The sequence below is a fragment of the Pantherophis guttatus genome, chromosome 3 (assembly GCF_059756535.1).
Source record: "Pantherophis guttatus breed Tessera chromosome 3, ASM5975653v1, whole genome shotgun sequence".
In the NCBI taxonomy this organism is placed as follows: domain Eukaryota; kingdom Metazoa; phylum Chordata; class Lepidosauria; order Squamata; family Colubridae; genus Pantherophis; species Pantherophis guttatus.
In genome coordinates, this window is record NC_142065.1 from 101,175,754 (window position 1) to 101,200,821 (window position 25,068).

At 36.3% G+C, this 25,068-nt stretch overlaps 1 protein-coding gene across 5 annotated transcripts in view; it reads right to left on the minus strand.

Annotated features, from left to right (window-relative positions):
* Nucleotides 1–20,798, minus strand: part of C3H1orf21 (chromosome 3 C1orf21 homolog) — a 151,538-nt gene extending 130,740 nt beyond the window's left edge. Inside the window, exon 1 of one of the 5 annotated variants that reach the window (XM_034409625.3) lies at nt 20,026–20,766. The gene's annotated coding sequence lies outside the window, so the exon portion shown is untranslated. Of the gene's footprint in view, nt 1–20,025 lie in introns of all 5 variants that reach the window. The other 4 variants (XM_034409626.3, XM_087890100.1, XM_034409627.3 and 1 more) reach the window with 4 other exon arrangements.
* Nucleotides 20,799–25,068: the final 4,270 nt, after the last annotated feature.

Consider the following 25,068-nt stretch of genomic DNA (forward strand, 5'->3'; position numbering starts at 1 on the left):
TCAACCTCACTTGGTGTTAAAAAAAAATCAAAGTTTATTTTTTTTAAGGAGAAGAGAAAAAGTAGGTATTTCTGTTTAACTTTAACAAATAACATGCAAAATATTCACTGATGGAAGAGATAAAATGCAAAGTTGTTAACATCATAAAATCCTGAAACATACAGGTAGTCCTCCAGTTATTACTGCTCATTTAGTGACCATTCAAAGTTACAACAGACACATCCCAAAAAGGTATGTACAACCCAGTTCTGAAGTTCTGGCCCTTTGCAGTATCCCATAATCACATGACCACGATTTATGGCATTTTTGAGCTGTAGTGGCGCAGTGGTTAGAATCAATATAGCAGGCTAACTCTGCCCACTGTCAGGGATTTGATCCTGACCAGCTCAAGGTTGACTCAGCTTTCCATTCCTCCGAGGTTGGTAAAATGAAGACCCAGATTGTTGGGGGCAATATGCTGACTTTGTAAACCACCTAGAGAGGGCTGTAAAGTACTGTGAAATGATAGACTTATATTGCTATTGCTATTTTGACTTCTAATGCTATTGCTATTTTGCCAAAACCTGGCATTTACTTCCTATTTCTACTAAAAACACCTCATAGCAAACAATGGGCTTGCTTAATGACCCCGTATGTATGTATGTATGTATGTATGTATGTATGTATGTATGTATGTATTTATTTATTTATTTATTTGATTTTTATGATTTGTTGTTTTGATAGATCACAAGATAATGCCAGTTCACTCCTAATTAGAGGCTACTTTTGAGATAAAAGGTTCTAAGTTGCACAAAAAGGTACAGTGACTGAGATGAGGCAATAAAGCTTAAATAACACAGGGAAAAAATTAACTTAGCATAATAGCACTTAAGACTCATATACTGCTTCACAGTGTTTTACAGCCCTCTCTAAGTGCTTTACAAAATCAGTACTATTGCCCCCAACAATCTGGGTCATTTTACCTGACTAAATTACATTTTCTGTTTCCCTACTAATTCAAATAGCAACAAATGAAATTAAGCTAACCACTACTATTGTACTGCAAAGAATATTGTCACCGGAATTCTTAAAAAGGGAATACTACAAACTATTACTTCCCTAGTAAGCACTATTTTCATTAATACCTAACTTGAACTTCAAAATGCCTGAATAGCAATAGCACTTAGACTTATATACCGCTTCACAGTGCTTTACAGCCCTCTCTAAGTGGTTTACAGAGCATATTGCCCCAACAATCTGGGTCATTTTACCGACCTTGGAAGGATGGAAGGCTGAGTCAACCTTGAGCCTGGTGAGATTTGAACTGCCAAATTGCAGGAAGCCAGCAGGCAGCAGAAGTAGCCTGCAGTACTGCATTCTAATCACTGTTAGTTTAACCCTAAACTAACTTTTCCCTATTCCGTTAAAAAATTGATGACTCTTAGAATTGATATTACCTAGTGTCAGTTTATTACCTGGAACATCCTGCTTTTACTAAATCCCAATTTCAATCTGAGACTGGGGAGAAATGCTAAATGCTAGTTTCCAATTAACTTGATTTTAAGAAGACAAATACTTTTCCTAACTAACAGGAAAAAAAAGGATCTGATGACATCTATTTATTGCGTTCTTGCCAAAACCTATATTACTCTACTTGAGATGCAGAATACTGTGTGTCTATTCACTGTCTGGAAGCAATTGTCAATCCTATAAAATACAAGCAGTGTCACAACAGACGAATGTGACAAATATATCATAATGCAAGATAAATTTATATGCCCCAAACTATTTCAGATGCAACAGTTACCCATTATGTAAGGAACACATCCAGGCAGAGAGTTTGTTCTCCCCAAATTAATTAAATAGGGTTTGATTATATTACAGAGTATTGGGCAACTCCTTTAACATAACTACTTTGAAACATATGGGAATGCATATGTTAAATCCCTTTTTTACTCCCAAAAGCAGCCATATAGTCACCCTAGTTCACATGGATACTTCAAAAGGTTCTTCCAGCTGTCTTCACATGTGTATGAACGCAAAGACACTTTGTTTCAAAGTATATTTTTCAAAGAATTTGAAAACCAAATATACCGAATGTACTGGCCAAATCAGCAGCTATAATTAGAGGATGATTATAAACAGCTAACATGAAACAAGTGTAATGTAGGAAAGACCTTGGGAGATTGAGAAATAATGGATCAATGTTCACCAGGATTGCTGGTGCTTTTTGGGCCAGGTGGAATCTCTGCCATCCAAGGATTCAAGTATGTTTCTCTTTTGGTTTCAGTGGCACTTGTTCCATCATTGCAACTAGTATATTCATATAGTAGTTAAAAAACAATAGGACATAATTGAATATTTCTTGTGATCCTGATTAACACTTCCTTAATCTCAACATTAGGGACGTGATGGCTCAGTAGCTAAGACGCTGAGCTTGTTGATCGAAAGGTTGGCAGTTCAGCGGTTTGAATCCCTAGTGCTGCATAACGGGGTGAGCTCCTGTAAAAAATGCAAGTAGAAAAATAGGGACCACCTTTGGTGGGAAGGTAACAGTGTTCTGTGCGCCTTTGGCATTTAGTCATGCCGGCCACATGACCACAGGGACATCTTCGGATAGCGCTAGCTTTCAGCTTTGAAACGTAGATGAGCACTGCCCCCTAGAGTCGGGAACGACTAGCACATATGTACAAGGGGAACCTTTACCTTTTTAATCTCAACATTAAATAGATAACTGTTGTATGAGTTCTATATGGTTAGTTCTATGTTGAGCACACCAATCACAAGTTAGCTTTATAATGCAATTCCAAATACTTTATGAATACCTTGGAGTCATGCAAATTAGCCTAGAATTCTGTACATATTGAAATGTATTTATTTTAATGTATGAATGTATGTATGTATGTATGCATGTGTATATATATATGTATGTGTGTATTCCGCCCCTCCTTCCTTCCTTTCTTCCTTCCTTCCTTCCTTCCTTCCTATGTGTTGCAGCTGTCCAATTCCAAAGGACCCATAAAAAGAGATATACATAAAACCACACAGACAGCCTACACTAAATGTCCTGTCCCACTTCCCTACCTTGTCAACCAGAGGATTGCCAACTACAATTGAAACCAATCATGTAAATATCCCCTTTCAACAAATGCATGTATGATAGAAGGACACACACACAAACATTTACCATAAGGATCTTCTAAAGAAGAGCCAACATGTTTTTATTAACTTATTCATTAAAATTAATTGTAAAATAAGGCACTCAATGTATAGTATATATCACTCATTGATATATATCAACCTTTCTTTCACATACATGTAAACCACCATTACAGAAGCAAACACCAAAACACACTCACATACTGTATGCCTTTCTTCTTCCAGCAGAAGCAACAACAAAAAAAAGAAGAAGAAATACACAGGATAATGATGTTTTCAGGAGATAGGGTAGTTGCATGAAAGAAGACAAAAGGAAACTGGATGGTGGTGAGGAACAGAAGAGGATACTGGATAGGGATGGAAACAGAAAAGAAACATAATCCAAGCATTATTTTAAAGAGGGGAGGGATATAAATATAGCCAGGTAAATAGCAATAGCACTTATATACCACTTCATAGTGCATTATAGCTCTCTCTAAGCGATTTGCAGACTTAACATATTGCCCCCAACAATCTGGGTCCTCATTTTACCACAATACTGCATTCTAGCCACTGTGCCACCATGGCTCTTGACAAGCTCTGTACCTCCAGAGGCACCTAGCAATAGCTAATGGAACAGCTAATGGAACTTTTAAAGACACACATACACACACACACACATATTCTACTCACTGTAAACACCCCACTCCCCAATTCATAGGTAATTATGAAAAACTTCAACTTCCAGGAAATGGTGTGGAATACTATAACTCTCAACTCAAGGGCCATCAATGAGATTGAGTTTCTATTGGATAAGCACTTCCAATTCAAACACTAACTACTATTTCCCAGTGTTCAAAATAACACTATGCTTTTAAAAAACCTGATGTCTGAACCTTTTCTTTGGACTGCTTCTCCCATTTTACTACCATATTTTCAAAGTTCAAAACATAAACACATGGATATAACACTGAAGCATAAAATAAGAATTGTCTTAAAGTTAGTCCAGCTACTCCAATGTTTATCATCTAGTGACGATATGCTTCTGGAGCTTAAAGATATAAAAATGTTAGGCTTCACGAAATTATTACTTTTCTTACTATACAATTTTCAGGGATAATTTTATATATTTAGGAGACTCTACTTAAACTTAAGAAGAGTCTCCTAAATATATAAGCCTTTTTAAAAAACCAGCACCATCATTTATAAGTTCAGACAGTGACTGTTGTAATAATTTTGTGAAAGTAGAATCCATAAATTCAATATTTTGCAATCAGATGCTACTTAAATTAGCATTATAAACCATTAGATTTCTGGGCAACAAGCAGAGATAATGATGGGAATTGTAAACTAGCATATTTAGATGGAGAAAGTTGTCTTAAGATAATTTTAAATTTAACTGAAGCTCAAAAGCTACAAGGTGCCATAGTTTAAAATCTGATCTTGTAAAAACACATAAAAGATCTCTTCCTTTAACAACTCCTGTATTCCAGCTAGCTAGATCATTCTTAAGCCCCTAGGTTAACTTATTATTAAAATAATGGATGATAATACTGTAGAACTGGGCTCACTGAGAACTAATTTATATATAATGACATAAAAATGTTTAATTTAAAAAAAGAATTCTGAATTTTCAAGTGTCTTCCTGAGCTACTTTGGATCAAGCATGCAAGTTAAGGAGTATGCAGAAAGCCAGGAGGTGTATGTTTAAAAGCCAATTAACTCAAACTCTGGGTTGTCCACAAATACCTCTCTTGGTAGCTATTGGGATATCTGCTGTGCCTGACTTTAATTTTCTATCAAATTTTTTTAATTAAACAAGGGAACTTGGCCGTCTGCAAATCAGAGCACCAGCTTTAAACATTATTTTATTTATAAACATTCTTCTACTTCCTACATTGCCCACACTGACATTCTTTAAAAATATCGGATAGTTCTCCAGAAAAAAAGTACTGAATGACAGCCTGGCTGCTAATAAACAGTTTTATAAGTAGCTGCATCCATCACGGCAGCTATTTTGTGAATAAGATGCGACCCTTGTGATGGTTTCAAAACTTGCTCTAAAAAATCCAAATGTATCTACTCAACCCACAAGGTCATCTATCTCTAATATGTAAACATATAAAGATCCCACATTTTTAAGAAAATTCCATAATGTAATTCACAGGAAGGAAACTATGTATTTGGGAAACTATAACTAGAAAATAATAATTTAGAGTATTCAAAAGATCTAAAAAAAAACAAACCACCCATAGTAGCAGCTGCAAATCATGGTATCCATATGAAAAATGCATGACATTGCAGTTTTACTCCTAAAATAAGCTTAACATTAAGAAAAAAGTTAATTTCAACCAAAAGCTTAGAGCCGTGATGGCGAACCTATGGCACACGTGCTAGAAGTGGCACGCCGTACCCTCTCTGTGGGCACGTGAGCCGTCACTCCAGTTCAGGTCCGCCACACCGGTCATCTGGTCTTCAGGTGTCTGCCGCGCATGCGTGGGGCATGCAGGGGGCTGTGCACACATGCGCAGGGGGCATGCACAGGGAGGGGTGGTGCATGTGGGGGGCACACATGCATGTGGGGGGTGGGGCACATGCAGGGGGCATGCACGCATGTGCAGGGGGCAGGGCACATGCGGGGGCACGCACATGCACTTTGGGCACTCTGTCCGGAAAAGGTTAGCCATCACTGGCTTAGAGAGAAGAACAAACCTTGATTGTGTTCAAGTGTATGGCATAGGTCCAATCACATTCACCATGACCATCTTTAAAAGCAACATCTTTATTTAAGCATGGAAGGTGATTGCAGGCATCATTTATTGTTTTGCATTGCCTGAATCCAGTAATTATGATTAATTTATACTTCCATTTTCTATGGACCCAGGCAATTGAATTAATTCATTAAACCATGGTTCAATTAACCATGGGTAAGTGTATTGTATAAACATAAGAAATTATTCAATAATGAATGAGAGAGATGCAAAATTAAATCATATTAACTTTGAATATACTTCATTGTTCTTTGGTCAGGAAACATAAAAAATAAACTATAATTGATAATCAGTGGAGCTGCTTAACTGTAATACAAAATTGTGCAAATATTTTAACACATAACTAAGGGACTGAGAATGTCCCCTAAAACAATTACAGAATTCAGATTTTTCACAAAGTCGATTGCCAAGATTCCTGTGATATATCTGAAAAATTAACCTAATCATTAGTGTCTTAATATTTTTTTAAAATCGTATTAGAAAGGTTATGCTGCAAGAATTAATAAATTAATATCAGGGGTCTTCACATTTTATCATTATATATTTTACAGACTATTTTAAAAAGGCAAGAACATTAAAAATCTTTATGTACAATGAAATGGATTTTGGGTAACTTAGAAATTTTTATCATATAAAGTGTTACACAATGAACATTAAAATCTCCTAATTAAGGAGAAATTGAATGAATGTAAGTTAACAGAAAGACATTCTTGACTGTTACATGAAAGATAAATTGTGTGGGAACACACAAATTAAGAGCAGTACCATTAATTATGTTACATACAGTACAAGTCAACATACTGTATTTTATTTCTGCTTTGCTTAGAGATGAGTTGAAACATTAGAAGAAACAGAAACATTCACATTTCTGTTTCTTAAAAAATTCAGTAACTAGCCATTTCCATTATGGCCCCCAAATTAAAACAAATATATTAATTGATAATAAGGATTTTTGACAACATACATTTCACAGGAAAAAAGAAGTGAAAGCTGGAGACCAAACAGGGAAACTTTCAAAATAAAAATTACTCAAGAATTTGGTCCTCTGCATGCTAGCTTCCCCCTTAAAAGATATGCAGCAGGGAATCTGGCTGGAACCAGGTTAATAATCAGACAGAAAAGGTTTATACCCTATTAATAAACATAACAAAGATAAAAACTAAAGAATGTATGTAGAGTTGTTCTTAACTCTGATCCTGACTAAATTACATTTTCTGTTTCCCTACTAATTCGAATGGCAACAAATGAAATGAAACTAAGCACTACTATTGTTCTGCAAAGAATTCTTGCAAAAGGAAAAATACCCTAAAATATGAACTAAAACTCAGCATATTATGTGTACACTTAAAATTACATCTTTTTTTTTACACTATAGTTTTCATTGTCTCAAGCCAGCGAAGCAATCAACAGATGCTGTATAGAGCAGTACCTACAATATCTTCTCTTGAAACAAACAAAAAATACAGCAAAATTACCAAAAATTCCAGAAAAATACAAAGCATCAGTCAAAATCAGTGAATTTCAGATTATGCAAAAAAGATATCTTAAATATGATTGACAAGAAGTTAAAAACCTTCTGATCAAATATGTTATTTCACTGGAATACATCTGACCAAACAAGATAATCATCTCTACACTGGGTTAACATTTTAGGATAAATCATGCCTTATTTTACCAATACAATTGGGTGAGTTTTGAAATGGTCTACAGGCAAATTTATTGCTAGAAGATCTCCATTTACCAGGATGTTAACAGGCCATGTTGTGATCGGAACCATTCTCTTAATGAGGAAGTCTCCATCTTTCATATCACTATGTAAGAAACATAATATACTCTCAATATTTTAAATGAGTCCATTCATTTATGTTTATGGGCCCCTGCCTCATTTCATTCCTCTTGTCATTTGATTTGTATTTCTTTCTTCCAACTATCAGTCACTATCCTGAAGTCCCTTAGCATACTCAGTCTTCACAGGTTCTTCTACCATATAAATTTTATTTTTTTTAAATTAAAGATAATATAATAACTAACAGAAACTAATACAGAATAAAGAGAAGGGATGTAGGGAAGCTTCTGGTTTCCTTTGCAATAAATACAAGTACGATTACAAAGTTATCTTACTCTATAATTACAAAAAAGTTCATTTTTTTTCTATTTTCAATTTTTTTTTAAACATCAAAACCACATAGCGTAAGAGCATTTTTTTTGTTTCATGCAAAAAGTCTCTAAAGATTTTTCAGTCACCCATAAATTGTAGATATTGTCTTTTCTCTAATCAAACAAATTAATTTAATCATCTCTGCAAGGAGTCGTCACTGGTTCCTTTGCAATCTGCCTCTTATTCTTCAGCGAGGTGGTTGATACTGCCCTACTCTATTGTCAGAGTACCAATTTGGTTTCTTAAAAACTAGCTCTCGGAAAACTACACTGGTTATTGGTGTGTTATTGACAATAACAGACTACGCTGACCTGTTTAGTCTACATTGTGATCATCTCATTCTTAATGTCTTTCCAAAAATTGATGTGCATTTAGAAGTATTTTAAAAGTACTTACTTGCCCTGAAGCAGGTTCATTCATATCCCCATCTCACAGAGATTACCCTACATACACAGCTACATTTCCTCTTATAGATGCGGATAGAGCTAAATCAGCTATTCCAGGAATTAGTGAAATTATCTCAGTCCAGCTGCTAAGGGTTCTTTGTAAACATACTTTAGAGGTTAGCCATTGCTGTAGATAATCTCTCATATCAAAAATTGAATAATCTCACTAATATGAACACTGTCTGCAATTATAATTTACTGTTTTGAAACTTTGCTTAAATTTAATTACAAACTTTGTTTCTGTGCAGAATTCTCCTTCAGTTCATAGTATAAAACAAGAATCTGTAGGCTTAGTTAGCAAAACAGGAGAGGCATTTATGCAGCTACAGCAATATTTGAACAATCTATCTTCAAAATGACGTTACAGGCATAAGGGAAATGTTGGACTTTAATGCAGTCTTGGTTTATTATCAAGTTAATTACCTTGATAACTGCAATAAAACATGATCAGATGTTTGATACATTTGGATATAGCTTAACAATACTTCTTGGAACATCTTGTTGCTTAGAACTGCATTGAAAAATCTGAGCTTATATGAATCATCATCTTTGTCTCTAAATCTATCCTAATAATATCTACTTGAAATAATCTGGCTTTTCTTATAAATAAATTTAGCCTCTTTAAGAAGGAGTGAGCCACTACGAAATTCACCAATTTGTTGGTTAGATTGCTTTAATGAGAAATTGAGAGTATCACACCACTGGAAAAAAACAAGAATTTGTTTAATTAATTTCGGATTCCTATAATTAAGACCTAATTCTACTTTGTGGAATCCCTTACTATTAAAAATACACAAATTGTGTTTCACAGACTGTCTTCTTTGGGAAGAACTCTGGATATTCTCTGAAACTCAAGATTCAGAAGGAATGTACTGTTTGGGAAAAAGAAAAAAAAATCCAGATTGGTCCGATGTCCTATGGACTATGCCATTCCAGGACAGTTCAGTGGTAAACTGCACTGACCAGGATACCACAAGCTGCTTCCCAAATAGAGCGTTTATTTTTTTAAATAGCCAATCCATTCCTATAGAATTCAGTGACAGGATGGATCACTTTGGAATACTTTAGAAAATTATATTCAGTGAGCTTTCCTTAATTACAAATATCTGCTATTCAGAAAATTAGTAATACATATTGCCAGGGAAGAATTCTAAACAGAAATTTATTATTCTTGTTCTATGTAATTTTCCTCTTTGAAAATAAAGTCTATTTTATTTCATTCCTCTTCTTTGAAATAAGTATATGGCTAAACTGGAGAAGATCACACTTAAATGGATTTTGGTAGTTTGCGTTTCTGCTTGTTTTGTGAAACCCAGCCATTCCCAAGCAGCCTGGGTGACCAGATCTTCATTATATGAGCATAATATGCTATGAGAACACAAGAATTATATTTTTTTAGAAACCTAGTTTTGCAGTTAATTTAATGTGTGTAGTTTCTTCACAAAAATTCATCAGGTTAGCACTTCATAGTGATAAAGCTGTTTCACAATAACGTGTTAAATTGTCTTTCACTTTATACACACATACTCATATATTCATCAATGAAATCTGATATATTGAAAATTTTACTAAAACAATTACACACATCTCATGCACAAACTATATAAGCAAGCATCTACATACAATACATATTGTTACCGTGTATCTCAAGGAATGAGTTCTGAATCAAATTCTTTAGCATTGTAAGGTGTTTTGGGAGGGATATGCTGCCTGCCTATGTATGTATGCACATAGGTGCTTCAAAATAAAATATGTAAAGGCTTAGGTAATAGATCTTGTACATCCAACTAACTACTCTTCACCATTAACACAGTGCAGGCAAGACAGGTCGTATACTGTACTTTGATGCCTTGCCAGTGATTCAAAAGATGGCTCTACCTGAAATATATATGGTGTAATGATAACAAGCTGCAAACATTCCAACATATTTTATTTTTGCTATGAAGCAATGCCAGAGAACAGAACACATGGTAGGCTAAGAAAACAGATTTAATTTAAGCCATTCAAATTGTCTGTCATACAGGCAATTCCTCTTAATAATCAAGCAATTCAATCAAAGAGATTTATAGAAAAAGAAGTTATATAAAAAGAATACTAGTTCAAGGTTGGGTGATACATCAGCAACCAAAAAAAAAAACTACCCTGAAATGAATTTGTGTATTCACAGGCAATTAAAATTTATCTGAGAGAAACATTATAAACCAAGGAAGCAAAAATGACCAACTATTCTGTGTCAGATCATCAAATAGTAGTCTGATCACTGGGATAGAGAAGAACTTTCAACCATCAATAATTTGGTATAAAAAAGTGGCAAGGAAGCTATTAACTTAATGACAGAGACTCATATTAAACAGGCAATAGGTTATTTGCATGATGATTACTTAATTTTATTATATCTACTGGCTAGGAATACTCTGGGCATAAGACCTGAGGAAACCCCCAACATTGACTAATAATGAGCAAGAACTTCCTTGGGAATAATAATAATAAAAAAAAAAAAAAGATTCCAGCAATTGCTTAATCAGCACTTGTTAAATATGTAAAGCAAGCTCACATCCATGAAAATCTTTGCATTGTGGAAAGGGCAGTCTTTGGGGGATATTGTTTTAAATGGTGTATAGCTTGGCATTATCTGTGAACCAGACCACTAAGAACTATTCAAACATTGCCTTAGCACAAATGTGGGTAACCTATAATACCATGCAGTACTAGAAAAGAAAAAGGGAGAAAGAAAACAACACAATCTGCAATTTTGTGTCCTGGTTTAAGCAATCTAAATTTAATCAATTTGCATGCATACTAAGCATACTTTATAAAAGTACTTGGGAGGGTTGAAGTTAAAAACAAAGCAAAATAATAGAGAAATTGTAAGCCAATATGAAAGTTCATTAATATGAACAGGAATTATGATAGATTTACTCACTGTATACTTAATACCTTAACTTAAAGCATGTCTTATTCTATAGAAATGCTGTTACATACTTTGCCTATGTTTACAACAATCATAATAAGCAAATAATTGTACACCTTTATAGATGTATTATGTTTATAGATGAACTAAGGAAGTAGGATATACTCATACACAGAACTCCCCAAAGGCCACCGCTGTGTTGGAATTTGCAACCATCTCTCTCAGTCCCAAACCACATGCAGCATAAGCACTGAACAAAAATGGGCAAAGCTCATGTATGTCCTTTTACAGCTGGAATGTAATGGTTGAATCAAATCAAACATGCTGAGCATAAAAAACGAACAACAGATATAAATTTGTTTTTAAAAAATGTTGTTTTTATATCAGCTGTCTTTCATTGTAGAAATACAATACTATTCATAATCAAAAGTATTCCACATCTGCGGGCATATTTTAAAAAGCAGAGAATTATCAGCCATATTTCGGAAATGGGCAGGGAAAAATCCTTTATTGTCTTCCTAACGCTCATTATTTTTTCATGTTGCTATTTTTATTTTCTAGAATAAGGCCAAAAACAATGACCAATCTTACTAATGAAGCTGAGTCAATCCCTTATCATTTTTTTTCCTTTTACATTCTTCTGTTTCAGAAGTGTTTAAAAATGACAGCATTATTTCTACTGAACAGGGTTTGTTGGAGCAACCTCTTTAAAGTAATCCATTGGACTAAGCCAACATTTTAATGATCAGTTACTATTTGATGAAGAGATTAGCTACTTAAATAATGCAATACCAAATGTGATGCTTTTTTTTTTTCAACCTACAAAAAAAAAGGTGTCATTTCCAAATTGGAGAGCTCATTTTATATTTGAGAAATCATAATGGAACAACTTATACCCATCCACTGCGTATGAATATTCAACAGCATTTACCAGCTGTGTTCCTTTTATAGAACTGAAGGCATTTCAAACAAACATATCCTTTAGCACCTTTGATCAATTTTAGTTTACTTGATTGGAATCATTCAATTTACCAGCCGAATGCAAAAACCTCAGTTCTTGCAGTCTACTCATAAGGAGCAACTCTCCAGAGCGCAGGTGGATGATCTCATGATCTCTCCTTTTTCCAGAGAAACTTTGCTGGCCAGAAGTTACCATTTGACCTCCAAACTCCACCTCAATGCTCTCCTTCAGGGACAACTAATTTGCCATGAATCCCACGCCCTACCCCTGAAGTCCCCCCTTGGATCAGAAATTAATCTGGCTAATGAATACATTTGCCTGCTCTGCTCCGAAATGCTCATGCTTTTTTAAAGGTTTCTGTAACTGTTCCATTAATAGCTTAGTAATATAAACCATTGCTGCAGGGATCACATAAACTATGAGCGAATGGCTATAATCCCCAAAGTGTGTGTCAGGACAAACTAGTGTGTTCCTGAAGGTCTTGCAGCAAGGGAAAAATGAAATATAATACATGTGCTTGTAAGTACAAAAAAACCCACCCACAGTTAAGGTTAAAAGGTTGTGCCAAAGCATAGATTAAAATCAGGATCTCTCTCAGTTAACATTCCTAGCCAAGGTGACAAAGGCATTCATCAAACTTCATTTATATCTTCACTGCTACTGAACAATGTTTCCACAGACAAGAAGTCTTTTCACTAACTGAAACTCTGCTAACCTTCATTTTTGGAAACTGCCACAATAATTATGTTTTATAGACTTTGGTCCTACATAATGCTAGAGGAGGAATGTTTTACTATTATTTAAACTAGCCACAATGGTCTGGTTTTCACACAGCACCACATCATAATAGATGCATCTGCCTATCCAGTTGAACCAACTTATTAACTTATTAAGAATGAGCTATACCTTTTCAGCTCCTCCCACAGAATTTTACCTTATTAGGAAGTGGTCATATGATCATCTTTTGCAACCTTCTGACAAGCAAAATCAATAGGGAAGCCAGATTCACTTAACAACCGTGTTACCAACTTAACAACTGCAATGATTCACTTAACAACCATGGCAAGAAAAGTTGTAAATGGGGCAAAACCCACTTAACAAATGTCTCACTTAACAACATAAAGTTTGGGCTCAATAGTGGTCATAAATTGAGGAGTATGTATATGCCATTTTTGATTTGAAGATACTCTGATGAGCTTTTGAAGGATCTCCAGATTATAAGGGACAGCTTCCAGCACTATTGTTTTATGAAAAAAATGCCATCTTTAATAATATTTTACTACAAGTTTTAAAGTTACATTCAACCGCATGTATACAATGTTATGTTATTACCTTTATTTATTTACCAATAGAATGATTTGAAACAGTATTTCTGAATACACAAACCACAGTTGACCTAAAACAATAGGAAACAAAAATATTTTCTCATACCCAATCTGTTCATTAGTTTAACACTAGCTTGCACATCACCACACTTGTTTCCACCAGTTTATGCTGGATGCAACAGATATATTTTATCCTAGAGTTTTCTATGATTTTGATACCATGACACCCCAAATTCCTAATCACTTTAGCTACTGGTTAAAAATTCTCCTCAGATGCTCATTCCGAATGTATTTTCTACAAAGTGAATTTTATTAAACTGCACTTGAGAATTAAGTGAATGCAGAAGTTTTAACTCCCATTATAACAGTTTGTGTAAGGGTTACTTGTTGGTCCCTGAGGCATTCTTTCTAACCATCAAGAAATTGGCTTTTGAAAATACAATAGTATCAATAAACTTAAAAGAAATATATTGTGTTTACTACTTCAAAAATGCTTTGGACTATGGCTAAGAATTAGGAATCCCTCTCCAATCCCATGTTCAACTCAGGTTAGAAGACAAATCATGGCAGTATTTTTTTTTAATTTCTTGTCATCAATCATAAAGGAATTTACTTGGGATGCTAAGTGACCTCTCATCCAGGCACTGCTGAGACCTGCATAGCTACCTACATAGCATATTGCAAACATAAATTCATGAAAAAGGGAATAATTTTTGTTACAGTGTGGAGTACAAATTCCATTTATTTTTCATTTTCTTCCTCCTCTTTATGATTCTGACTGATAATAAGAAAGTGGTTCCAGGAGTATGTCTGGCTGAAATATGCAGATATTCAGCATAAAACTCTGGTTCTATTTGTTTACTTGGAGTCCAGCTTCTAGAGCTTCAGTTATTATTATGATTAGCTACAGGCAACACATTAGATTATATGTAACATAAATAAAAATAAAAATGCAAATTGATATTTCTTAACAATAACATACTGTAAATTAAAATGCAAATTGACATTTCTTAGTCAACTACTCTATACTACAGGTAATCCTTGATTTATGACCACAACTGAGTTCAAAATTGCTAAGCAAGGCAGTTGTTAAGTGAGTTTTGCCCCATTTTATGATGTTTTTCCCACAGTTGGTAAGCAGTTCACTACAGTTGTTAAGTGAATCATGCGATCATTAAGTGAATCTGGCTTCCCCATTGACTTTGCTTGTTGGAAGCCAGCTGGGAAGGTTACAAATGGTGATCACATAACCTCTTTCATAAATACATGCCAGTTGCCAAGCACACGAATTTTGATCACATGACCACGGAGAAGCTGGAAAGGTCGTAAGTGTGAAAAACAATCATAACTCATATTTTTCAGTGCTGTTATAATTTTGAACTGCCACTAAACAATTGGCTGTAAGTCAATGACTACTTGTATTTGAAATTCCAAAACAAAGACCACCCTTTCAATGATAGATTATCTACTTGCATTTAAAGAATGAACAGAATATTGTCATAACCAATCCATCAGGTAGATTTGAAAGGAACTAATAAGAACTTTAAAAGGTTGATGTTATGCTAAGTAGAACAAGTTATACTTATTTTTCTTAAGAGGAAAACTAGGTTTTTCTCAAACTGGTTCATGCATCTTTCGTATATCCCTGCACCTCCATTTTCTAGGTATAATAATTTTGGAAGTCGTTCATCAGTCCTCTTGTAAGTATATTTATTTTGTTATTCTTATTATTGTACATAAATCCTATCTTTCCATTGAAACAAAAGGCAGCACTAATGGAAACCTTCCCTCATTTTATCTCATCAAGATAAAATTTTGATCCTCTCTTTTTAGGATGAAAAATAATGCTTGGTCAAGTCATCAAAGCAGGATTTGAATTGGGCTTCTTCTTAGACCTAATTCAGCATTTTAATTATTGTATCACATTGGTTCTCTTAAAAGTACACACCCCCAGCCAAGAGAAATAAGATTCTTCAAAAGCATAAACATCTTTCTACTATTTCCAGAATATAGTCCAACACTTCAGGTGTATAGGACAATAAATATAGTCATAGATAGTTTAGTCTGATCTCCCTTTTTCAATGGAAAAAAAGCATCTCCGGTAGAGGGTACTTAATTGTGTGTCCACCTTATTCAAACATTGCTGAAAATACAAAAATGAAAACCAAAACCCTATATATTTTGATATAAATTATACTCTTTACCTGAAGCAAAGGTAGAAAAGTTTAATTTAAAAAAGCACTTTCCCCCCTTTCCTTTCCATCCTTTCACGTTTTCTGCCCATAGTTCACAGGGCTAGAAAACAAACACATGCAAAATACTGTCAGATGCATATGCTATAGAAAGAGACATAGTCCAATTCATTGTGTCAGGCGTAATTGCCCCAAAGGAAGCAGTTAGGAAGATACACACATAACAGCAGTGAACCCAAGATCCTCTGTGGTCTGCCATTGTGTAAGAAGTCACTCTTTATCTATTCATGTTGCTTGCTGTGAGGGCAACTATAACCCCTAAAGTAAAAGCACAATATAAATATGACAAAATTAAAGATGTACACAGGGATAGCTCAGCTCAGTCTAACAACAGCCATTCAGTATGCAAACCATAAAACCACTAGCCGCAGAAAGGGATGTTCCTCAGTCATAAATGAAACAGGGAAACTTCCTTAAATGGCACATCTACTCTTGCCCAACTATATCCCCCACCCACCCACTGTATCATGCAGAACAGCCATAGCAGGAAAACATAGGTTGTTGTTGTTATCTGTTTGGCAAGCCAATACTGTATAAAGCAACCTGCAACTGAACAATGTAACAGCTCACAGAGCACTGTTGGCATGGCAACAGACAGGCCCACCACAGTGTTATTTTTACCCCAGACCTCCACTCCCATACTTAAAAAGTCCATTTTCTAAACTCAATAGCAAGATATTTCTTCACTTCTATGATGCTTACTGACTCCAGGATCAGTTCTACGACCCTAAACTCTAGCAAGTGTCACTGTATGACAAGCATTTTTATCATAATAGAAGCCTCTTGCATCAAATCTTAGAACTGTAGAGTAAAATATGCAGATATCACTCCCTTTCAAACTATCACAAAAACGTTAGTCAAAAACAATTATCATTATATAAGGCACTTTTTTGAATGTTGAAATATTTTCTCACTTATCCTGAAAACTATCCTGTAAACCAATCATGAGTAAATGACAAAAAATGACAATTTTCACATCATGTTCCATTGTCCGACTTTTCCAAATATATGCATACATAAACCCACATACAAACCTATATTGGTCAAACAAGATACAAATAAATGCCTAAAAAGTTGTAAGACCACATATGGAAGTCAGAGAGAAGAAAAAAATAAGGGAGGAAATAGAAATATGCACATTAGAATTGCAGTGATGTGAAAGACTGAAGTTCACTTTAAAAAAAAGATTTCTGTTGGACAAAAGCATCCACCTTCTATCTATCAGTCTTGAAGAATACTGAATGTTGTAAAAGGGAACTATGCACAGATGTTGTCTACTAACACCCAGTCCCAAAGCCTGTTGTCTACTAACACCCAGTCCCAAAGCCTGTTGCAAGACAGAAAGTGAAAAATGGCTTTCAGCCGCCAATATTATTGCACAACAAAACACACACCCTGCTGTGTTCTGCTGCTGCTATAACATAAGCTATCAAAAAAAGAATATGACATGGAGTTTCAGCATACGTTAGTGAATTGAGAAAAGATAAGTCATAATTCTTGGGTCTTGTCATTCTGAAGATGATTGTACAAGTATTATCAACATATCTGCAAATCAGAACTTTTAACAATCCCAGTGCTTAAATCTTTTCCCCTGCCAACACTACCACACAGACAGTTCTGACAGTTCATCCATGTCTTTAAACTTTGCAAAAAAAATTAATCATAATTAGCAAAACTTCCTGAGGCACACACACTGACAGAACGTAGAGCCTAGAAATACATCAGCTTTCTGTTATAATTAAAATTATGAGGTCATTAAATGTTTTTAAGATATCAAAATAGAGTCACCTACACACTCAGACATAACAGCCAGTAAGGAGAAGGCAAAAATTATGTGCAACTACAGTAAATTGCTAGTCTGAATCCCTTTTCTACATCCTGCTATTACATTTGGTATGTTCATATGGTTCAATTAAGGATTAGGGCTCCCTTGTTACACTATAGCATCTAGTAAGTTACCTACAATGTTTCAGTGTTAATAAAACTAGTGTTGTTTTTCATATATTAAAATATGATTGCATATGTTCAGAATACTGAATACAAATTTCATACCAATTGCCTAAGAATCATTCCCTAGACAATCAGGCAAGACAGCATCACTAAATAATCTGACATCATTTTTTTTTTTTACCAACTCAGAATATTATGAGCGGTATGCACAATTTAATCAAAATATTTAAATACCAATGAAGTTAATGTGTAAATAAATCTGCCCATCCAAAAAGATAATATGATATATATTATAGGGAAATAAGATTCAGAGAAAATGCCAACTGTTAAAACTTCTCAGCATTAGGATAAGCTAAATTGTAAAACCTCCTCCCTTTTGAAGAGGATTTTTAAAAAGATAAATCAACATGTGCTGGGAAAATTTCCTCATAACATCTCAGCTTCAAGAACTGAGGAGAAGGGGCTACACTAGGTTAACTAGTTCCTTTTGAATTCTAAGTGATTTCTTGCAAATAGAAACTCTTCTCAGGACCAAATGAATAGAACATGAAATTTGATTCTACTGAACAGCAGTGCATCTGAAATCATCTGTCAGACAAATGTGAACACTCTTGACTGCAATCTTGAAGCTGTAGGGCAGAGCTTTCCAACCTTGACCACTGTGTGGACTTCAACTCCCAGAATTCCCTAACCATTTCAATTCATATGTCTTTGAATACTTAGCATGCAATGGGCAAACTCATCCCATCATTCCAGAATTATTGTTCACTGGCATACATAAGCAGCAAACAGCAGCTTTCTATTACAAACAGGAAAAACTCATAGCAGTATAAATCGCACAAAGAAAACCTTGTGCAAAAATGGCTCTCTAATGCAGTTGATATTTCCAAAAATACAACTGACACATATAGGAGCCAATGAATGGCAGATAAACAAACAAACAAATACTCTTCCAAGTTTGCAATACAGTAACACCTCAAAAAGTACTGACACTCCCTAAAGAAATGAAGCTTTTATGCACTAATTGGAGAGAATGTAGGGAGACGCCTTTATTACTACTACTCACACTGCTAAATGCAGCTTGAAAACAAACAGGAAGCCCTCCACTGGCCTCTTTGGGAGGAAGTCTAAAACTGCAAATATATCTATCTATCTATCCATCATCATGCCAGGGAAAGCAGAGTCTGACACCTACAGTTAAGTCAGCAATAATGTAAATGCTGGCTTTCTTATAGACATTGCACATTGAAATGTATTTTCTTTTAAACTGGAGAGGATAACAACAGGATTTTAAAACCTAGGTGGTTTGGTTTCTTCTTCTTTTTTTTTAAAAAAAGAAGTAATTCCCAAAGGTAACTTACGGTAATTATTATTAGTTAACTTTTACAAACGAAACACAAAAACAATGGGTGAATTTCAGATACTCTTTCAAACAACTGCCAGCAGCTACATGACTGGTCTACCTCCCAGTATAGCACTAAGAAGTATTTATGTCTGAATTCCTCTATGGGGAAACAACATGCATACAAAAATAAACAACAGAGGCATTCATCTATTTTTTTGTTTATTCTCCAGAATAACTGGAACCGAAAGAGATGAGAAATCGGGTTATTTTTCCCTCATCAACCCAAGCCATATCTTGTCACCTAGCAGAAGGCATTCCATCGCGATACTGTATTGGGAAGCAGAGCAACCCAAAAACACTAAAACAAAACACAAAAAAAGGTCAACATTAAATGAGAGACAGAGAGAGATGAAAGACGGTCGCCCAAATCCTGGAGGGCCTAAATCACCTGCCAACCCATCTAAACCAAACCCCGTATCAGGAAAGATGCTCGCCCTCGGCAACCTGGGTCGAGGGGGAGGATGCTTGGGTGCCTTTCGCTCAGCGCCAAGCTCTGGGTCGCAGCTTTAACGCCAAACGTCCAAAGTGCGAAAAACCAGGCCTCCCAGGACCTGGAAAAGGCGGCAGCAGCAGCAGCAGCATCGCTTTCCTTCCAGCGCCAGCAGCAGATCCCTAATTCTCTCCCGGGGCTGGGGGGGGGGGGAGAGGCTCTTTGACGGGCGCGCGTTGACATGCAGGCAAGCGGGGCGACCCCGAGAGATTGCGAGGCTGCCCGTGTATCGCTCTCACCTTAGGAGCTCCGCTGCCGAACGGCCTTGGCCGTCTCCCCTCTCAGCCCCGACGGCCGGGCTTGCAAAGAAGTGCCTCCTTGGGCTTCAAGTCCCCGGTTTGACGGCGCGGCGGCTTGCTAGTTTGCGGGGCTGTTCGGGAGAAAGGTGGGGGGGGGAGAGCAGGAGAAGGTCGCGAGTTCCAGCCCGTCCGCGCCACCGCCGAGGCAGCAGGGAGAGAGCGAGCGCGAGGCTGGGGAAAGAGAGCGAGCGAGCTGGCAGGCGGCGGCGGCGGCGGCGGCAGCCTAGGCAAACAGGCGGACGCTGGGCGGCCTCTCCGGGGAGTCGGAGGCGGGACCGAAGCGAGGAAGGGGCGGGACGCGCAGCAACGGCTCTGGAGAACAGGAGAAAGAGGAACTCGGCCCGGGAAGAAATAAATGGAAAAAACGAGAACGACGTGGGAGCGGTGCGGCTCGTTACAGCCCGCTCTTCCTTTACGCATGTCCTACTTTGAGCCTCTCAGCCTTCCGGAGCGAAACTCCTCCCTCCGGCCCAGGGTGCCCACGCAAAAGGCATCCTTTTTTTTTCTTTTCTTTTCTTTTTTTTGCCCCCTTTCTCCCAGCCGCTTGACAGAATTGCAGCGGGAGGAGGGGGGTTACGGGGTGGTGGGAAACAGCTGGTAAGCACACCTGGCTCCGCTCAAAAAGCCCGCAGGAGGAGGAGACCTCGCCCCAGCTTCAATTACGGCGCTGCACCGACAGAGGCGTCAAAGACGAACCGGTAGAATCCCGAGGTGTTTGGCTGGACTGTGCCACTTCGGATGGCCAACGCGGGGGGTCGGGGGAAAATATTGTGCTTTTATCTTAAGAAAAAGTTACTGCAAAAAGAGGGAACGACGCCGAACGTTTTCGATCGCTGCGTTCTTTTTTCCGCTCTGGGGGGGGGGGTCTCTTTGGGTCCTCTGTGTCTAAATAAAGCAATTGCCAGAGTAGAACAATAATTCCCATTCCCATTCTTAGAATGGTACACTCCAGCCTTGTTCCACCTCTTGGTACCCTGTCCAAATCTGGACTATATTCATTGAGCAAAATTTGGATGCTATAATTTAGACGGTGGTCCACATGCCTTCCTGCCTCTCAACCTCTCTATATTCAACTTTCTGCAGATAAAACAGTAGCACAACAGGGGAGAAGGTTCTTTCTCCTTCTCTCCAAGTGTTTTACTTTCAGGGATCTTTTTAAAACTAGTGCTGTTCAGAAATGGTATCATTCACCTGCACTCTGACATGGCAACATTTGTTAAGCACTGTAGTCTGCTACATGCAAAGATGTGGTCTAATATTTTCCACTTTGGCACAAGTCCTTCTGGTGCTCCTGGAAAGATACAAATCTATTGACCTCAAGGGAGAACTCAGGTGTGTGATGGCACCACTTTGCATTTATTGCATTTTATCTTACTCTTACTTCAGGGAGAGCAGAATAACCTATAAAGTTTTCTCTTTCTCATGGACAAAGTGCCTCATAACAATCCTGTGTAGTAGTTTACACTGAGCAAGAATGGCTTGCCAGAAGTCTGGATGTCTCTGGTGCCAATCACTACATTACAATGGCTTTTTTCATAATGCCAAAAATCATAACCCCCATTTTCAAATCCCCCGGATGTGATGAATATCTACTCTAGCTTCCTTGTTGGCTAATAATTTGTTGGCTACAAAACTGTCCATACTGGAATGGATTATTGAATATACATAAGTCTTGAGTCAGTTTCAGGTCTTCAGACATCAAGAAAATTGATTCTGTAAAAAATTCATGTGAGCCCTGCTCCTCTACACACTTTCTTCTCATTGCATCCTATGTGGTACAATATCTTTAGCTGTGGTTGTTGTTGTTGTCCATTGTGGTCAACAGATCAATAAACTAAAGAGTGAAATTGCCTAAAAGTATTGAAATAACTCTTCAAATTATACTTTAACTGATTAATTTTGCCACCTTGTATGGAAAGTGTTGATCCATCTGATTGTTTAAAATACAGAACCATATTCACCTTTTGATGTTTGGGGCCCAGAGCAATTGCAACAATTCACACACACACACTCTCTCTCTCACTCACTCACAAACACCTCTTTTTTTAAAAAGGTCCAGATCAGTTCACATAGTGCAAAGCATTAGGCAAAGAGGAAAACAGTATATAAAATATTGGCATTTCAACAAAGACAAATTATTCCTCTAGAGCAGAATAGTTGGTACATTCCTTAGCAGCATATCATCTGTCCAAAAACAGGTGTGAAACAACTGAAGGATATTGACTTTATTTCTGCACAGGGTGTATAAAATTGGCTATATTAGTTTATTTTAATTAAATGTGATATTAAAATTGTACTGTATTTGGAAAAAAAAGTTTCTACAAAATAAAGAGATTTGAGAAGATACAAAAAATAGTTTCCTGAGTAGGAAGAGAAATTATTAATGTTTAGATATTTTGAAATGTTGCTTCATTGACTAAAAGTAGTCAAATTCCTAAACAAGCAAAAGCTAACACTTGCTTTAATCTGAAATAGGAAATGCTGGATTTCGTTGAAAAGTATTTCAGAGCAAAATTGTAACAGAATTTAAAAATATGACATAGGTACATTTCATATTTCATGGAGTATAATTAAAATTTTAGAACTACAGTATAAGCTGGATTTAACTTCAGAAAGTTAAGTTAGAAAATTCCTTTACTTAGTATGATATAAATAGAAATAAGCATCTTATATTCAAGCATAATATGTCCATCACAGAAGCATTTAATTAATCTCTTCACGATAAATTTAAGCAAATCATATTTTTCTCTATATAATGAAGTTGAGAAAGTCAACCTATAATAGAGAAAGAACTGGATAGGTTTAGCATATGCTTTCAGTTTTGAAAAGCTTGTGCTACTTCCAGTTGTAGCTATTATGTCTCCACTTGGTGGGAAGAGCAACAGGAAAGGATTGTACCTCCACTTCCTACTTACAACCATTCCAGAACCACCATCTAAACCAGTGAACTCAAATGGGCCTTAGCGTGATGCCACAGATAATTTTTACATTCTCAATGGAGTAACCAAAAATAAACTACGGTAGTAATATGGTAGTAATATATAAGAATAATATATGGTTTGAGGAGATCCTTGTCATTTTTTTCTTCCAGACTCCCCTCCACAAGAAATGCCTTAATCTGTTCAAGTTCCACTCTTCTAAGTATTCTGCCAATGTTTCCCCACTTTTCCTTCCTTTGCTCATTGCCATCTCCTTTCCCAAGCTTCTGATCACTTAGTTCCCTGCAACCACTCCCAATTTACAATTAACAAGGAGAAACAGTCTTTCCCACTCCCTCCACATTTTAAAGGACTTGATTGGGTAATGGTGATGTACTACAAAGCCCTTGCTGCTGAAGTTTCATCCGCGTCCACCTGCTCCTTTCTTCTGAAGTGTGGGAACATGTTACATGGAATCCAAAAGAAAATGAAAATGTTCAGGTTGACAGCTTGGCAAGATAGATTTCAACACACATCATCCTTACTCAACTAATGGATTTAAAAGGGAAAGAGGGGAGGGGAGGAGGGTTTGTATTAGTCTAGGAATCACTATTTTTTAACCTTGGAAACTCTACAACATGTAGAGCTGCCGGCTGTGGAATTCTGGGAGTTGAAATCCATGCATCTTATAGTTGTCAAGGATGAGATGCACACCAGTCTGCTACCCAAATCCTCTGCAACTACCAGTTTGGTGGTTCTTTGATGTATCTTGGATTTACACCTTAATACTTTTTATTTCAAAACTTCACTGAGCCAATAGTTGTCTCCAAGAAATATCAATAATTGTTTCTGAGATTTCTATTAGTTTCTCTATGGATAACAATGGATAACAAAGTTAATGATGGGGTTGGCTGTTGCTGAAAAGGACATAAAGCACACAATTTAATGTTTTTTTTTATTTATATCGTTTATTCACTCACAGTGAATCATGTCTATCTCCAAACTTTGAAATAAATTCTGTTCATTCTTTGGACATTGCTTTGATAAATGTGTTTACTTACCACCTAAAGTCATAACACAGTTTCTTTAGTTTCCTGCATTATACTGAGTGATAACGATCATTGGAGTATATTAGCCATGGTGTATTGTTGACTATTTTGTGAGTCCAGTCATGGTGTACATTGTTTGTTTTGTTGAATAAACAAAAATGACTAAGCCAAATGAACCACTTTATAGTTCAAGATGTGTGAATCAAGCCAACTAATTGTTTTTCTTCTGAAGGAGGGTATGTTGGTCAAATTACCAGAATAATTTCTCTTAAAACTACACCTATATTAAGATAATGACTTTATTAAGTCACCTAAAAGCTTACAAAATAATGGGCAAGAACTCTTCCACAGACATAATGATTAAAAGTCCAGTAAAATAGGAGGCAGAAAAAATGTGGTTGTTTGTTTAAGCTGTGCCTTCATTAGATTAATCTGTCACTCTGGGTAAGCCTATAATAATCACATTATTATAGTGCACATTAGAATGTCCTTGATGCAGAGATGGTGTCAGGCTGCACAAAGAACTTCCTCAAAACTTCCTGAGAAAAAGAAATAAGTAAATACTTACTGCACTTACCCACATGTCTATGTGCTACAGGAAGATGAAGAGTAATCTGGTGTAGGCTTAAATAACATTCACATTTTTTCTTTGACATTTAATTTGCCTGATGAAAAATTGAATTTGCTTAGGAAGAAATACCTGTTTTGACAGTGTGGTTTAGGTATAAGTCTATTTATGCATACACATGGCAAAGGAATGATTGTGCTTATTCTTTATAATGAAAAAAAAAGAATTAATGAGAGATACAAGGTTTCTTTATCAAGGTGATGTTCTGAATATAAGACAGACCATTGTTAAATAGTGTCAGAAGTGGATCTTTGAGAAAAATAGAGAGAGAAAAAAGTAAAAGAAACTAGTGGTAAACTAGAACAACTACAAGGAAGTTGTAGGAAGAGAAACAAGTCCTGTATAAAAGATTAATTTCCCAACAGAATTGACTGACAACAAGGAAAGA